The sequence below is a fragment of the Cavia porcellus genome, unplaced genomic scaffold, assembly GCF_034190915.1.
Source record: "Cavia porcellus strain 051 isolate PalLab524CR breed Dunkin Hartley unplaced genomic scaffold, mCavPor4.1 scaffold_1, whole genome shotgun sequence".
NCBI lineage: Eukaryota > Metazoa > Chordata > Mammalia > Rodentia > Caviidae > Cavia > Cavia porcellus.
In genome coordinates, this window is record NW_026947484.1 from 47109884 (window position 1) to 47126766 (window position 16883).

The 16883-nt window shown below is 40.1% G+C and overlaps 1 long non-coding RNA gene across 9 annotated transcripts in view; it reads left to right on the plus strand.

The window, feature by feature from the left end:
• Nucleotides 1-16883, plus strand: part of LOC134475788 (uncharacterized) — a 51365-nt gene extending 34482 nt beyond the window's left edge. The window contains exons 6-10 of one of the 9 annotated variants that reach the window (XR_010047041.1): nt 131-213; nt 5658-5829; nt 9373-9435; nt 13638-13853; nt 14236-16524. This is a non-coding gene — a long non-coding RNA (uncharacterized LOC134475788). Of the gene's footprint in view, nt 1-91; nt 214-5657; nt 5830-9372; nt 9436-13637; nt 13854-14235; nt 16525-16745 lie in introns of those variants that run through there. The other 8 variants (XR_010047045.1, XR_010047043.1, XR_010047034.1 and 5 more) reach the window with 8 other exon arrangements.

Here is a 16883-nt window from a genome sequence, read left to right on the forward strand (position 1 = left end):
ACACTGGGCAAGAAATGGGAGTTTTTTTTAAAATCCAGGCTAGTGCTTAACATTTTTCTTCAGAAGAATGTTTTCTTCATTCTCTACTTAGATTTATACTTAATAAAACAAAACAAAACCCACATTGCAGCTTAACCCTATTTCTTCACTTGGATCTTGATGGCAATAGAAAATGAGAATTTAATTTCTCCATGAAGAAGGAAAAAATTAAAGGTAAGTAAATTTAAGTTAACCAAAATTACCAGAAGCCTTTGAACTTTCTCTTGTTGAAATCACGTTCTTCATACTTTTACATACTGGATTCTAACATACTAAATACAAAAGCACACCATATCCAAAAACCACCTAAAGTTTTTTAATAATAAGTAATAAGTTGAGAAAGAGGAACAACCAATAATACTACACGTGCAATTAAACAAATCAGGAGAGGTGAGGTCATCAATGGTAGGCTGAGATCTGTTTTGCCTCCTTCACAAAAATAGCCTTGTTGGATAAACATTTACCTGTGTGCACATGCAAACGTGTACATATTTAAGGAACATGTAAGAGCACATACATCACTGCAGTGTAAAATGTAGAAATTTATTCGGGTACTTAGGCAACCCCTACTCCTCCACCTGAGGCGCTGACCCTACTGATTAGAAGAGCCATCAATATACTTTTCTAATGGAATTGTGTATACACACAATATAATTATATAATTGTAATAAAGATATGTTTCTGAAAAGGCATTAAAATTATTCATAAAATGTTAAAGTTCACATAATTTTTATCTATTAGATATTAAATTAATATTTAATATTAAATTAATATTTATAAATCAACGAGCAAAAACTAACATAGTATAATCCTGGCAAGCATATAGATGAACAGAACTGGGTAGAGCCCAAATACAGAATTTTCTCTAGGATCACTACCAATAAATCAAAATGAGGTACAACAAAATGACATTTGTCAATGACCTCTTGGTGCCAGGGCCACACTCAAATTTTCTTCTTGAACCCACACAGTAGAGGGGAGAAGCACTGTAGGTACTCAGACGAAACTCTTTTTGTCCTCAAAATCTGTGCCCCTTCTGAATTCTCACAAAGAAAATAGGTGCTCTGTATACAGTGTTATTTATGTTAAAGTCTTCATTCATATCAGCAATATGGAAAATAATTGTAGAAAAGGTATGGGAACAACTAGCTACAATTTGAGGAATGTTTATGTCGTATTACTCCTTCATATCATTAAAAAATTTAGGTGGATTAAAATCTGAAATGTTCACAAAAGTACCATATTTAATACAGAAAAGATTAATTTGTTTTAAAGTAAAGTAAAACATCCTTTGAATGATACCAAAGTCAGAAACATAAGGAAAATTCACCTAAAGAAAGATAAATAAGCCCAGAAAACACTTACAATGTGTGGTAATATCCCTCATAATAAAAATGCACTGAAAATAAATATGAAAAATATCAACACCCCAAAAAAGAAAGGATATGAACAGATATTTTACAGAAAAAGAGAGATAAATTGCAGGTAAGTATATAAAAATAAGGCCCATATTCACTTTCTGTAAAACACTGCAAATACCCAGATCTAGTGAGCATATGTATGCAGGAACCAGCATTCCATACACTGTAGATGCACAAATTAATACAAAGATCTAACTCCTTACCTCGAAAATAAAGGAGATGGCGTAAGTAATATCTGAAATTCTTTCATGACCTAAAACTCTAAGGGTCTCTTTCTGAGCAGTGTCAGTGGTGCATAAAAGGTATAGAAATCCATAAAGTATATTTTCGTAGAAATAATTAGTAAGGTTGATTTTTCTCTCCAGTGATTTAAATCTATTTTGAGAATTCATATAATTAATAATAAAAAGTTTATTACATCCAACACAAATACTGACACAAGTACGTACTCTGGCGAGAAACTCCAGCACTCCAGGTCCAGAGAAGACCAGGAATTGGTTGTGAAGGGGGAAGCAGGAAGTAGACAGCTATAAGCTTTCCTGGAGCTGAGCGCAGGTTCAGGGAGCTGCAGAGACGGGAGCTGAAGCAGACTAGGGGCAGCAACAGAGATAAAGCCCAGGACCCCTGGGGACCACAGTGAGACTAGGACAATAGCTGGCCAGGTGAACATCGAGGAGCCAGAAGGGAAAAATGTGTTTTGTTTTTTAAAGAAAAAAAAATGATACAGAATTTCATTAACAATGGTTAATACATTGCATATTGTCATTTTCAAAGTAGTTGCTCAGAATACAAGATATAGGCATGCTAACTGATCAAACAATATAAACACAAACTGTTTTTTTTAATGAAATGAATAAATCAGTGGGAAAAATGGATTGTATATACCAGCATAAGAAGCCCAGGTTTTTTCTCAGGGTAATGCATCCATGAACCATCAAAAGCACGGAAGTGTCAGTGGTCAGAAATCTGTTCTACTGATGACCCCTGGGCCTGGGAGGAGGGAGGAGGTGGAGCTAATTCTCCCTGAAGCGCCTCCCCTTGGGTTTGTCATCACTTACCCCCGACTCCAGTAATGCTTCCCTCCCACACTTGTATCATCAGGTTTTCAGCTTCACTGAATCATTCCAGTGGTAAATTAATATCTTATCATCTCTCACATTGTAAGAACACTTTTTTTATTTTTACTTCAGTTTCCCTGCTAGCTCCACGCCACTGTTTATCTCTGGAGCAAAACAAAACACCTGCCTATCCTTAGCATCTCCAGTGTCAAGGTCGCCAGTGATTCTAATGTCACCTTGGTAAACTCTTGGTCTTCAGCATACATAACCTTATGGGAACTGTGACGTAGTAGATCATTCTTTTTCTTGAGTATACTTGGTTTTCCTGGCTTCAGACACTTTGCATTCTCTTGGTTTTCTTCTTAACTCACTCGCCAGCCCTTCTAAGTCTCCATTGTTCTTTCTCTTCTTTGTCACTCTGAATGCTGGAGAGCTCCAGAGCTCAGCCTTTCTTTTTTTCTTAGTTTTTTCTTTCTTGGTTTGTTTGTTTGTTGGCTTTACACAGGGTCTCGCTATGTAGTTCAGGCTAGACTTGAACTCACTATGTAGCCCAGTGTGGTCTTAAACGCATAATGATGATCCTGCCTCCTCCTCCCCAGTGCTGGGGTTAAAAGCACATGCCACTGTTCCAGCAGTTATCTTCCATAATTTGATCATTTAATCTCATCTTATTGCTTTAAATATCAAGTATCGGTTACAATCCTTCAAGAAGCAGAAGCCGAGACAGGACTAAATGTTCATTTAAAAGACCTGTGCACTTTGAAGCATAAAGGAGGCAGGAGGGGTAGAAAAACCTCAGATCATGGTGACATCAGTGAAGAGAGGTGGAAGCCTAGGGGTTTGGATAGGAGGATCCTCAACCTGCAGGATAATTCTAAAAAAATTTGACCAAGGAAATGGGGGGTCCTGGAGCCAGTTTTCCCTGGAATTGTTCCGTGACCAGCAGGAATGAGTCTGCCATACTCAGTCACAGGTCACAACACCCCAAGGCTGCATGCACTCCGGGGGTTGCAGCTTGCTCCAAAAGGAACCAAGATTTGCACGTAAACATGGAGGAGGATTTGGACAGTGAGTCTTGACAGTGTCAATCAGCTCCACAGAAAACCTGAGCAGCTCGTTTCTATGGCTGCCACAGTCTACCTTTTACACTCCACAGACCCGCTTCTCCACAGAGCTTTGGAAAGCAGCAAGTCTATATTTTCCCAGGTGCTTAATCTTAAGATAAAACTAAGAAGGGGGCGTTGTTGTAATTGTTCCCTGGCCATAATTGGTACACAGCAGCCTCTTCCATTTCCCCATTCCAAATTTCCCTCCCCTTCCACTATGAACTTGGTAGCTTGCTTGGTTGCTATGATCTCAAAGTTTGCATCCCTCAATACCCATGTGTTAAAATCCTAACCCACAAAGGGGTGGCAAAGGAGGTGGGAGCTTGGGAGGTGATGATTATGTTATGGGATCAGGTCCCATAATGATGAGAAACGAGAAGGGGGCTGGATGCGAGCAATGTATTTAAAAGATATAAAAGCAAGGAGGTAAAACTCTCACTAACTGGAAGGGGTTTTCAGTAGGATACCCAGGAAAACTCTTCCTGGGAGTTTTTAAGAGATCTAGAAGGGAACTCGAGTTGCTGTGTAAACTGTATATCTCAACTGGATAGCAGACTACATACTTTTCAGAGTTTAGTCTAGGCAGTGTTCACTGCATGCCCATGTAGGGTCCATGAGCCCTTGAGCCAAGGGTCTACCTGATCGAGGACCCAGATAGCTGAAGGACACCTGGAAGGTGTTTTTATAAGATTGCAGGAAGTTTGTGACTCAGTAAACTTCATTTTGAGTTTCCTGACTCCATTTTGGGGCTGCTGTCCCAATAGAATCCCAACTGCCCAATAGAAAACAGCCATCTCACTAATTCCTGTTATGATTAGATTGTAATAATGGAGCCCTTGAGATTGGAATTAGTTTTCTTATGAAGGAGAACCTAGAGATCCAGATAGCTTTCCCACCAAGTGAGGTAGAAAGCTGTCATTGAAAAAGTGCCATCTATGATCTAGGAAAGAGCCCTTACCAGACATCAAGTCTGCTGGCACCTTGAGCCTGGACCTCCCCAGCCTCTTGATCTGAGGAAATAAATTTCTGTTGTTTGCAAACCACCCATCTGTGATATTTGTTATAGAAGCCTAAACAGACTAAAGATATTGTTACTATGACCCAAAACTTCCTTTCTGAGGTGCCTGGCCTCTTGGTAATCACATCTCCTGAGGCTGATGGTGCTGCTATGTTCTGTCCCAGTTACACTGGGGCCAGGGAGAACCAAGGGGTTCCCAAGTAGATAGCTAGATCCCACATGTCTTACTCCTGTATCCCTTGTATAATAGTTCCAGGGAGAACCAAGGGGTTCCCAAGTAGATAGCTAGATCCCACATGTCTTACTCCTGTATCCCTTGTATAATAGTTCCTACCTCATAGCTTCCCAAGGTATAAGGAATCTAAGTGTTTCAATGGTGATTGCAACTATGTAGATCAATTGTCCCCTTGTAAGATTGAGTCTCCTTGGAGATCAAGGGTTCTAAGTCTGAAAATCCCTTGTTGCAGGGATGAGAAGCACAAGTCCTCTTAATGGATCATTGATAGTAATGGGAGAGGGGCATTCATGCTTCAACCCTTTAGTTCCTTGTTATTGATTCTTTTAAATGGGAATACCATATCATACAGAGGTCTCTCATTTAACATCTATCTATGTTGCACCCTACAGGACACCACTCCCATCTTCTCAGAGCATTATCTCTGAGCCAGTGACTTTACAATATCTGTGACTTTACAAAGCTGTTTCAGAATTCTGTTGAAGCTTGCAAGCTTCTTTGGGGAACTATGGGATATAACACAACCTATAAAACCCCTGGGCATTGGCTCACCCCAATACCTCCTTTACTGTAAAATATGTCTCCCGTGAAGTTCTGCATCACATGGGATCCAAGGCCTGAGATCAAGCATACCACACAAAGATTCTAGGTCTGGGAAGGAAAGAAAATATCGTGCCTGGAATAATGCACCTTTCCTATGGGGAGAAATGACTTGTTTTTCCAGGATGGAAAGAGCCTAATTAACTGATTTGCCATTAAGTGATTGTTTCCTTTTTTAAGGAAATTATAACTGGTGCTCAGTATTGGTCTACGTTGCTGACTGGTTGGACATTCAAAGGTAGCAGTAACTGAGTCAGACCAGTAGCCTCCAATCCACTGTGGCCACTTCATTCATCTGTCCATCATGCCCACCTAGGGTGGCTGATGATGAGGTCTGGCTAATACCAAGTAGGTGAGTTCATTTGTTTGCTTGGAGTTCAAAGACTCTTTCAGGGTGTAAGTTTTCCCAGTGATCATTAACATAACACACAAAGATCACCATGCTCCATACTCCAAGGACCACCTGTCCTTTCCACTATCTATTTTTTTATTTTATTTTACTCCATTTATACTTGCAATCAAGCCCAGAGCCCCATACATCATCGCTGAGCTGTAGCTCAGCCCTCCTCTTTCAGGACCATTCTCGAGTGTGGCTCTGATGTGTAATTGTGACTACCATGCATTTTCAGCTTGCACGATATACAAAGCCAACTCATCTGTACTACAAGTTCAGGGTGACGCCGTCTCCTTCAGGTAGTTGTATCGGCTCACACAATCCCCTTCCTATGGCTATGAGTGTGAGTTGGAGCAGGGGCACTCTGCCACCGTGGGTGACACGGATTACCCACTATGTCTTCATGCTCGCTGGTTCTGTGTAGGTTTTGATCCCAAATGTACCACTCCCCTCATACACTGCTAGTAGGCTCATCTGACTTGATACATTAGGCGAGAGGAGTTTTGGTCAATCTTGCCTGGAATATAATAGGAACTCAGCAAATATTTATTAAAGAAATAAAAAGCAGAGATAAACTCAATTAATAAAAGGAAAACTGGAAAGGATTTCTAAGTCAATTCTTTGAAATGACTTAAAATCAAGAAAACTTCAGCAAGATTAGGTAATTTAAGAAGGAAGGTGATGCCAATCAGTGATGTTGGAATCAAAAATCATTACGGTAGCTTTAAAATTTAATAAATCCTATCACATTGGCAGCTGCCACTTTTGCAGCCACTTTTCCTGAACTGGTAGTTGTTTTCCTCTGTTCCAATCTGCACCCAGCCACCGTCACTTTCTACACAACAACCAGATTGATCTTTTTTCAAAGTTTTGGCTTCAAACTAATTTTAGATTTACAGGAAAGTTTCCGACCGGAAGCGTTTCCATTTTTCCTTCACCTAGCTTCTTCTAATGTCAGTCTCTTACGTAATCACAATGGAATTATCAAAACCAGGAAGCGAACACTGATATGGTATTATTAACCAAACTGCAGGCCTTGTTCATATCTCACTCCTTGTTCCTCTCATGGGCTTTATCTCTTCCAGGATCGTGACCAGGCCCCATTTTGCACTTAATTATTTCATCTTCCTTAATCACCTCTAATCTCTGACAGTTCTTTGGTCTTTATGTCTTTTATGACCTCAACACTTCTCTTAAAGAGGACTGGAAAGTCGGTGAAATAATATACGACACCAAGTACAAAGATAGGAAAAAACTAGTTAGAACAATCTTGTCAACAAATTTGAAAGTTTGAATTCACAAATAATCCTTTAAAACACAAAATAAGTTAAAGCAGATTAAAGAAGAAAGCTCAAATGAGATTTATTTAATTAAAGAAAGTAAGCAGCATATAATAACAATAATTGATGAGCCATTCTAATGAGAAAAATAGGAGGGCCCTCTCCTTCATCTTCATTACAAGAGAATGCATGCTTGACACTAAACATAGACAAGGGCAGTGTGAGAAGAGAAAAATGCAGAATAATTCCCCTGTGAGTTTTAGAGCTTCAATCTTATGCAGGTAAGAAAATGCAGTCATCTCAAGACACTTAGAAAAAACATTTGATTAAAAAGTGACACACATTTATGATTTTCTGAAAAATACTTGGAAGCTTTCTTAACTTGATAAGGAGCATCTGTCAAGAAACTAGAGCTAAGTATAGAAGTATTTTCTTTAGATTCCTGCCATCACTATTTTTATTTAACAAACTATTTGAGGTCCAAGGAAAAGGAAAAAAATAACACAGGCAGTATGATGGGAATGAAAGAAACAAATCCACCATTACACAGGGGGTATCATTTTATGCACATGGTAAACTAACTGAAATTTTAAAAGTCACTAAATTTAGAAACTGAAAAGATCTTATTTGATGATTAAGAGAAGAAAGAACTAAAGGTGACGTACATTTTTTTCAGCTTGGAAAACTGTGTTATTCAGTACTATTTATTTATTTATTTATTTATGGTCTTTTTTTTTTTTTTTTTTTTTTTGAGACAGGGTCTCTCTATGCAGTTCAGGCTGGCCTTGAGCTCATTTTTTGGTGTACAGAGCCTAACAAAGGAACAACAGAAATAAATTCCTATATGAACTAAAATTAAAATATCAATAGCGCTCTACAAGAAAAATCTTTACTTCAATTATCACACCTAAAAGAGTCTTCACACAGGACAACACCGCGTTCCATATGTATATATGGCTTACACTGACATATGTTTTGCTTTCCTGGCCTTTTTGGAGGACATACTTGACGTCTCACTGGTCTTGCTGCTTTGTGAGCAGGCTCATATTACATTATGCAATGTGTAGCCAACAGAAACATAAAATATCAATAAAATAAAGTATATTCTCTTTATGCATTGTGCATTTAAAATAAAAACATTTTCACATCAGTTATGTGCTTGCTTACAAAATCTAAGAAAAAACATCTGAAATAAACACCTATGTGAGCAACAATATAAACGCAAACACAGCTCTATCACAGAAATCAGCTTTGCTTCAACTGTCAGGCCCAAGGCAGTCTTCATACATAACAACTGCATGCTCCGTGCACACGTCTCACTTACACTGACAGTATGTGTGCTTAGCTTTCCTTTCCTATGTGGCAGTCCTGTCATCTCTCTTCTCTTCTTGTTTTTGTCAGGAGCTGTGTACTATGTTGTACCACATGCACTTACCAGGGTAGTAAGATCAGTAAAATAAAATATCAAACATGTAATGAGTGCTTAGAATAGACACCAACATTTTCATGCTGGCTGTTTACCTGCTTACAAAACCTAAGAGATCACATTAGAAAACCTATGTGAACTTCAGTGAAAATATCAACAGGACTCTACAACAAAAAATCATCATTGCTTCAATTGTCACACCCAAGGAAGTCTTCACACATGAAAATTGCATATTCCATATATGTGTCACTGACACTCATAGCACATATGTTTTGCTTTCCAGTCCTTCTTTGTAGGGCACAGTTGACATCTTTTTGGTTTTCTTGTCATCGTAGTTAAGTGCTGTGCTTACCTGTTCATCTGTCAACTCATTAGGGTGCTCCACAATTTTTTGTGTAGTTCCCTGGGCAGAAACATTTTGTTTTTCCTCTGCTGTAAATGCTCTCTTATGAGTTTCAGTCCCAATTCTCTAAGAAAATTTCTCCATGTTATTTTGCACTTATTATTTTCTTTGTAAACTATCAAACTATGCCACACATGTTTAGGATGGAGTAAAACACAACCATTATCCAATGCTTTGTATTTTGAGTGACAGCTGTTGTATAACTTCTGTTTTATTGACACTTCCCTATCAATTTTTCCATCATAATGCAATGTTGACATCAGCAGTACCAGTTTGTTTTTCTTTGATGCATATGAGGCCAGAGTAAATCTTTCTGAAACCCAAAGATTATACTATACAATTCTCTGCTTTGAAATTGCAGCATTTCACTTGGCATTTCTTCTTGGTTACAGTGTACAGTTCCTGTGCTGGCCAACTTGTGCTTTGTTAGCAAATGTAACATTAATTGGAAACTGGTAAGCTAATTGTCAAATGTCAAAATCCAATTAGTTTGGGAGATAGGAGCAACAAGTTGGTTTATAACATCATTCAATTTATTGTTATATTAATAAGCACTTGATGGCTTAATTCCAGGATAAATCTCTAAACTGAAAGCATAAGTCTTTGCATCAACAAGGACATACATTTTTATGCCGTATTTTGACCCATGACTTTTCCATCATTTTACATTCCTGTAATTACCATGAGAAATTCCTGCGAACTACAGAAAGACCTTTCAATTCAGCTCATGTGGTATCATAATATGGCATTTCTGAATATGGCTATTGTTGCAACTGAACAGTTTAGTTGTATTTCAGCCTTCCTGTGTTCACAGCATCTTGAGCATTTCATTTGTTACAAAGTGCTGGCATTCTGTCCAATATGTTTCACCCCTGCCAACACCCTCGCTATATTTTGGACTACATTTTCTAACACTGGATCATTGCATGTGGACCATTTCACAGCATTCTGACTAATCAAACATGTACTCACTTTGTTGTTTTCTTTGTTGTCTGAATCAAGGAGATCTGCATCCCCTGGTTGCATATCAGTCATTTCTTGTTCCATTTCACTGTCACAGGATCTTTGGTTTTTATGGCCAGTATCAAAGTCATTATCATCATCATCGTCATCATCTACCCACACCACTCTTCTGTAATGATAACAGATATTTTACCATAGTGGATCATCTTCATCATCTGTGCATGAGCAATCTGATAATTCACATTTCACCTCCTCCAAAACTTACAAATTGGTTTCTCATGTACCATTGTACTGAGTAGGTTTATTTTATTAGAAAATCAAAAGAAAACATTTTTAAAAACAAATCCTAGAGAGGTGCGGGTATATTACATGCTCTGTGATACTCAAGTAAATATATGCCAAATGTGTTACACAGAGTATAATGTTGGTGAAAATCCTGGTTTGACATTTTGCACACAGGCACATACCTTGTCGTTCATTGTACCAGATGGGTAAACACAAAGATTGGTTCCTGTCCCCCTCAGGTAAAAGTACTGAGACACACAGCCGGCTACTATTAAAGTAAAATTTTACAATAGGAAAGTAAGGGAAGGGGCTGGGGGTTTAGCTCAGTGGCATAAGCACCTGCCTGGCAAGGGTGAGGTCCTGAGTTCGATCCCCGCTACCAAAAAGAAAGAAAGAAAAAAAGTAAGGGAAATGTTTGTGGAACACAGAGTTATGCTAAAGGAAGAACAAATTACAGGGTTAATAATTACAGTGCAATTAAAATATAATTAAATAATTATACTAATACCTGAAGAATGAGCAAAAGGCTGTGAGACTTCACTGGAGCAAAAAACCATCTTGAGCTTCAGTGACCTGCAAGGACTTCATGAAAAAGGTAACATCTAAGGAAGTCTTAAAGAAGTAGAAGGACTTTAATACATGAAGATGGGAAGAGGATTTAGAGGAGGCAATGATACGAACATCAGCAGCAAAGCAGAAAAGCAAGGTAAAGGCACACAAGAGCTGATCAAAATATGGTGTGCGTAAATAAAACTCATTTACTACAGTAAAAGGAACATTGCCATCAGTCCTCTCAAAATACTCCCCATGCTCCAAACACACCCATTATTCTTGCCCATTATTCTTGCCACTTCCTGAAGCAGTTCTAGAAATTTTCTTTCATGTCTTTACGAGGCTTGATGAGAACCACAGTGAATGTATATGCTGGGCACCACCCAACAGAAAAGTAGACTTGTAAAAACATTACAGTGTGTCCTCACCTGCCTTATTCACCAGACCTAGCGCTGTGTGACATCCGGCTCTTCCTCAAAGTCAAAATGATCATGAAAGGGAAATGGGCGGAACTGATTCAGGATATGGAGGCAACCATGACAGTGCAGCTAAAGGCACAGAGCAGAACTGCTCCAGGAAGTGGCAAGGACAATGCGGTGTGTTCAGAGCAAGGAGAAATATTAATGGCAACGTGCTTTTACGGTACTCACATTCTCTGTATTGTATGGTCACACGCTGTAGCTCTGCTTGGTGGAATAAAATATATCAGAGGCCAGAAGAGGGAGATAAAGCTACTCACAGCACACTCTGAGCACTTACTACCAGCCAAGCAGCCCAAAGTATTCACATTCACCCTGCCACAGACTCCCACTCAACCCAAAGGGGCAGCGACCATGCCCATGTCTCTACCCAACAGACCATGAAGCCCAGGTTCTGCTGGGTCCAGTGACTTAATCCAACACTGCACAAACAGGAAGGGGTTGAACATGAATTTGAACCTAGGATGTCCAGTTTCACAAAGAACACCACATCATTACTAGAGAAAATTAGGGACTACGGAAAATATATGCAGGTGATGTAGGAGAACGCTAGGTCATGGACATGAAGAAAGGAAGGAGTTCCAAGAAAGTGAGGTTCTTATAATCACAAATTTTTTTAAAAAACTGAAAAAAAAAATCCAAGGCCCAGGACAGAAAAATCACCTTGAAGGATGGTCAGTTGCCTCTGGAGTATATTTCAGTGCAAAGAAGCCCAAACCCAGAGCACCACACGGGAAGTGGGTGGGAGAACCGGGAGCAGGGGACCGTAAAGCATTTTGTCAAGGATTCTGATACCCCAGGCAGAGAGAAGACAGACGCTAGGAATGACCCAGACAGAGTGAATTTTTCAGACCACCACCCTGCGCTCATTTGTATGTAGAGCATAAATTGGTGGGAAGTTTAGAGAGAAAAGACAAAGCCCTGAAGGAGAGAGGTTTAGAAAGGGGTCACGATGCAAACTTTTCCCTAGTGTGTGAAAATGGTCTGCAAAAGTTGTGCAGGGTCTAGCCCGGTGTGACTCAGCAGTATTAGCAAACCTGTGGCCCATCCTGAACCAGCCCCCTCCACCAGAAGCCTCTGCAGCGAGCTTATGCCACTTTCTTCCTCTTCTTTCCCTCTGGCCCTGCCCTCAGACTTCTTAGACTCCTGCTGGGTCTGGCTTCTCTATCCAGATCAGGACTCTGGCTGTCTTCGTGGATTCCAGTTCACTGTTTAGTGTCTTTCCTTGGCTAAATGATCACCTTGGTCAGTCCGGCTTGAGTCTCAACTTTGTTTGTTTTCCAGCACTGGGGCTTATTAAACCCAGGTCTTCTCACTAACCTACATCCCCCAGATATCGTTTATTTGTTTGTTTGCTTATCTGTTTGTTTGTTTTGAGACAAGGTCAATAATTTGCTCAGGCTGGCTCCAGCATACAATCTTCCTGCCTTGGTCTTCGAAGTGCGAGCAGACACTCCTGAGATCTTTAAAACATTGTCTCAAAAGTCACACTCCACTAAAGACAAAGCAGTTATGAGATGTGATTCAATAGCCTCTGTGCTGGGTCATCTTGGTTACTTTCCCCACCTACTCAAGGCCCCAGAGGCTGATCTTTCTGGAAAGTATGAAACACATCCTCATATCAACTGATTTCCAGTTGGGTTAGGCCTGTGCCAAGTGTCAGCAGGAGTCTGAAGACGGATAGGAAAGGAGGGCAGGACACTTATTCCTCCAGCTTCCTCTGTGTGGCTTTACTGACAGTGGCTTCCTCTCTCCACCAAAGGTCTCAGCCTCTCTTGCACCTGCAGCTACCACAACAGCTCGATCTCCCTTCGGGAAAATTCCAGTAACTGCTATTTACTTCCCTTTCAGCACTCAGAAAGATATTGCTAACCCCTGAGAGCTTCAATATTCCTTTTACTTTTCTTTAACATAATCTCCCTCCTTAATTTCCCCCATTTAAGTGTGGCAACATTTTTCCCACCAAAATAACTGAGTAAGTCCTAAACTGGAACTTGCATCATTTCAAGACACAGGTGGCAGGACTGGGAATTCAGGAGAGTCAAGATTAAGTTAGGCAACAGTCTTTACTGAACATCCTATAGGGGGCATTTAGTGTCCTCCAACTTAATGTTTATAAAACCAATTACATTACTGCCTTTCCCTTACCCAAATGTGTGCCTCCTGCAGATTCCCCCTCCATTTCCCCCCTATACTCTTTAATTGATTTAAGTTTTCATTATTTATAGAAGGCTTCCTGCATACTGAGCACTGTGCTAGACACTAGGGTTTCAAAATTGCCTAAGACAATGCTCTGTCTCCCTCATGGCTAACTGCTAGGTGAGGAAATCCCACAGTTGACCATAAAGTTATTTGATAAGTGTCTTTTTATTGGCAAGGACTTCCTGCTGGCGAGACACACAGAAGGAAGCCCGGGTGCACCTGGACTCAGGCTCCCCTCCGGGAAGGATGCTGGAGCCAAGACTTCAGTGATTAAATAAGCTCCTGGCAAGAGAGAGAATAAGAGGATGGAAGAATATTCTAGACACCGACAGCACTGGCAAAGAACAGAGGCATGAAAATAGGGCCCGGCCAGCAAGAGCACAGGATACATGGTGAGTGGGCAGGCGGGCCCGTCGGGGAGGGGTAAAGGACAAGGGAAGGAAGAGAGGGGTTATGCAGGTTGTTAGCTGTTTTAAAGGTATGCTTGCCTGCTGGTGGTCACCTGCTGTGGTGGGTTACCTACTTGCTGCTGAAGGGTCCTGCACATTCTGGCAGGTTTCCCCAGAACAGACAGGACCTTTTGCCTTTGCCTTAGAGAACCAGAAGAGTCAGAAAACAAAGAAGCTAAGGACTGGCTTCTGAGTTTCTAACTAAGATTTGGAAACTCAGGGCAGAACCTGTATGTAATTCCAAAGGCAAAGGGGGCTTCTACATTTCTAAGATTTTGAAGCCTAAAAGATTAAGAGTTTAATCTGCCGTAACCTCTGTCTTTAGACAGAGCTGTTACAGAGCCTCGATGCCTGGCCTTAGAGTTTTCCTGTTCTTTTTTGAACCACCACACCCACACGCCACAACTGACAGTGAAAAAGAGACAGAAGGACAGACGCATCCTAATGACAAGAGACACGTGCCTTCCTGTTTCTAGTGACTGCCGTCATCAGAGGAGAGGACCAGAGCCCTGGACGGAAGAACCAAAGTTCATGAGAGACTATTCTCAGATTTCTCCCTTTTCTATTTAAATACATCAAACTGGAAATTCATAACTTACTCTAAAAGGGTGAGGACTGATCAAAAAGAACTGATCATTTAAATTAACAACCAGACTCAGGCAATGAAAGAATCTGTTTCCAAAAGCAACATCATTCCCCTTCCGTTTATCTCCTAAATCATGTGCATTTGAAACTCATGTTTTTATTTCAGAAAAAAACTTTTGAGCTTCCTTGCTTTTTTTTCCATTCTGATTATCACCAGATGCCTTCCGTGGCTCTGGTGCATTGGAGGTTTTACTTTTTTCTTTGCACTGATACTCGAGCCTTGGATTGTTTGTCTTTGCCTTGGACCCGTGTGCAGGGACTCAGTTTACCAGCACTCCTAAGCTGTCTGCTGATGACTGATGGCAGCCAGCTTCCAGGAGGAAATCTCTCTGCTCCCCTGCTCTCTCCCAAGGGTAGTGAGGTTGCATCCTTCTTTATTTCCTAAGGACCTGGAGTGGCAGGGCAGGTTCCCAATTGGTACTGACCCTCTCTCAATGGTTAAGGAATCCCCGTGGGCCAAGAGATGCCAGGCATGGCCACTAGTAATTCCCTATTCTTTCCACTGCCTCCAAGCTCTCATCCGCATCCCAGGGGAAGAAGTCCAACTACATCTTTCTGTAACAGTTTTTCGATATTCACAACACTGATGACCTCTAATTTCTAAGGCTTTTCCACACACCAACTAGGTATCCTACCACTCAATTCTGATACTACTTGAGATTAGCCCAGACCATATATGTTAATGGCTCGGGCCTAAAAAATTGTCCCCACCCAACTTCAGAATCAGCCTCAAATCCAAAGACTTGGATTTTACTATAATGCTTTGTGTAGTTAATTTGGTTGAGTTTTTACAGCTGACGAACTTTGCAAAGTTGATATATATAAAATATAAGATCTGAAAAAACAGGTACTCTAAGTATGATTATGGAATTCTTGATTGCCTTGAGAGTGCTCTTGGTTTCTGTGGGCCTGCATCCCTATGAGTAATTCTTCAATAACTTTTCTTTGTTGGAACACATGTGAAACATTTCTTCTTACACTGTGTGGTGAGATCATAAGGCCCTGGTGCCAACGCAGTTACTACAGAAACATCCAGGAACAGCACAAGGTCACACTGACTGCATGAATCAGACTTAGGTAAAATTCTAAAATTATGTGAATGAAAGCATAAAGTCTAGATCTCTACATCTCTTGAGATGAGTGTGATTATCTTTGTTTCCAGAAAAGGTAAGTTAGCACAGAGAGGCGAAGCAGTGTATGTGTACTGCACAGTGAATGTTAGAAAGATGTGAGACCTAGAACTTGGTCTCCTGACTCTAATCTCTAATCTCTGTCCCCTCTAGGAGAGTTTGTTTTTTGTTTTCAAGCCTGACTGAGCAAACCAAGGTAGAACTATTGATTCTTTCTTTTGGGATTCAACAAGTTTATCTGTGAAGCAGAGAAATGAACTAGTAGTCTATGGGGGCATTTATGACAAGCTATTGTGGATTTTTGGGTTTTCTAGTAATAATAATATATTTTAGAGCCAAATGAGAATCTTAGATGTGGAATTATTCCCTATGTATGGAGAGAATTTTCATTTGGAGCTATCAAGAAATGAATATCAGATGAACTTCAGAGTACTGTATTTCTGATTTGATAAATTAATAAGAGAACATAGTTGATAGCAACTGATTTTTTTCTACTGGGAAATCAAATCTACCATCCATGCCCATATCGTATAGAACATCTCACATGTGTGATGAGAAAGGGGCACAGGATTCGGCCTGAGTTTTTGTGACAGGACACTGGTAAATAAAAGGAAGTACAATCCTTAGGTAATATTAGTTATCTTTTAAAGTGTTATACCTAAGTGTATGGGCTTCATGGGAACACTTTAACTTAGAAATGTAAACAGGGCTGTGTTAGCTGCAATATATACAATATACTACTTATATCATAAATTTGAGAATTTATAGTACATAAAACAACTTTAATGATGAATTCAATATTTAATAATTGGAAATGAATGTTGAACAATTATTCTTTAATATAAAGCAACTCGTTATGAAATTTGTTCACCTTTGGGACTATGGGGTGGGTGAGGGTTCCAAGTTTGAGAAACTTGTAATAAAGAGCAACTGGTCTCTGTCCAGTCTTGATTCTCAGAGCCTGGACTCAAAAACTTCATGTCAGCCTGTTCAGCGGGAGGGGAGCCCAAGAGAGATTTTCACAAGTGAGTTCCCAACATTAAAGAATGTATATTTGCAGGATATCAGCAACAACAGCAGGTAGCACGGAGCACAGCAGCGCACGAGAGCGCAAGAGCCCAAGAACAAGAGCCGGAGCTGCCTGTGTCTTTGCTGTATAATTCTTACACAGGTTGTTACCTCATGTTTACATTCCTAC